At 45.3% G+C, this 1,096-nt stretch overlaps 1 non-coding gene across 1 annotated transcript; it reads right to left on the reverse strand.

Moving 5' to 3' along the window:
- Positions 1–263: 263 nt before the first annotated feature.
- LOC122028395 lies at positions 264–369 on the reverse strand. The gene has a single exon (XR_006124787.1). It is a non-coding gene; the product is annotated as a small nucleolar RNA R71 (small nucleolar RNA).
- Between the last annotated feature and the right edge of the window lie 727 nt (positions 370–1,096).

Consider the following 1,096-nt stretch of genomic DNA (forward strand, 5'->3'; position numbering starts at 1 on the left):
TATATCTATGGTGCAGCAGAACCAATTTGGTGGAGGACCTCATGAGGACCCTAATCAACACTTAGAGGTCTTTTATGAAATATGTGGTACCATGAAAATGAATGGAGTTCCTTCAGATGCAGTTAGATTATTATTATTTGGGTTTTCTTTAAGAGATAGGGCAAAGCAATGGCTGAATTCTTTGGCCCCTAACAGCATCACCACTTGGGAGCAGTGTGAGCAACAGTTTCTTGATAAGTTCTATCCACCAAGCAAAACAGCTCATATGAGGAATTTAATTGCAAGCTTCAAGCAAACTGACTCAGAATCTCTTTTTGAAGCATGGGATAGATATAATAGTATGCTTAGACAATGCCCACATCATGGGTTGGAAAGATGGTTAGTGTTGCACACTTTTTACAATGGTATCAATTATCATACTAAAGTGTCCCTTGATTCAGCTGCTGGAGGGGCACTTATGAACAAAAGCTTAGATGAAGCCGAAGAAATCATTGAAAGTGTAGCACAAAATCATCATCAATGGGCAAATGAAAGAAGTGGTGGCTATTCCTCTGTAAACCCAACAATTAAAGCATCAGGGAAGTTTGATGTAGATGCAGTCACTCTTTTGTCTGCAAAATTGGATGCTCTTGTTGGTGCGGTTAGCACTAACGGTCTAACTCAGGTTTTGATGAATGACAAATCAGGTTAAGTTAGGTTTGTTGTTGTCTGACACTTTTATCAAGTGTGCAGGAAAAGTCCAGCTAGGTCGACGGGCTGACCGGATAGCTGGCGAGAAGTCCAAGCGGGTCGACGGGCTGACCGGACGCTTGGCAAGAGGGCTGACCGGATAGCTGGCGAGAAGTCCAAGCGGTCGACGGGCTGACCGGACGCTTGGCGAGAAGTCCAGACGGGTCGACGGGCTGACCGGACGTCTGGCAGGTAAGTGAGGTAAGTCACTGGAGGGGAGTGACTGTGAGGACGCGTTCCCGGGAAGGGGACATTAGGCGTCGATCCGGCTTAGATCCATTTCGGATATCTAAGTCGAGATCGTGACTAGATTCCGGTCTCGGAAAGACGGAATCTAAGTCATACTCTTTCTTATCCATCTATTGAA

Source organism: Zingiber officinale, chromosome 10A (genome assembly GCF_018446385.1).
Source record: "Zingiber officinale cultivar Zhangliang chromosome 10A, Zo_v1.1, whole genome shotgun sequence".
Lineage (NCBI taxonomy): Eukaryota > Viridiplantae > Streptophyta > Magnoliopsida > Zingiberales > Zingiberaceae > Zingiber > Zingiber officinale.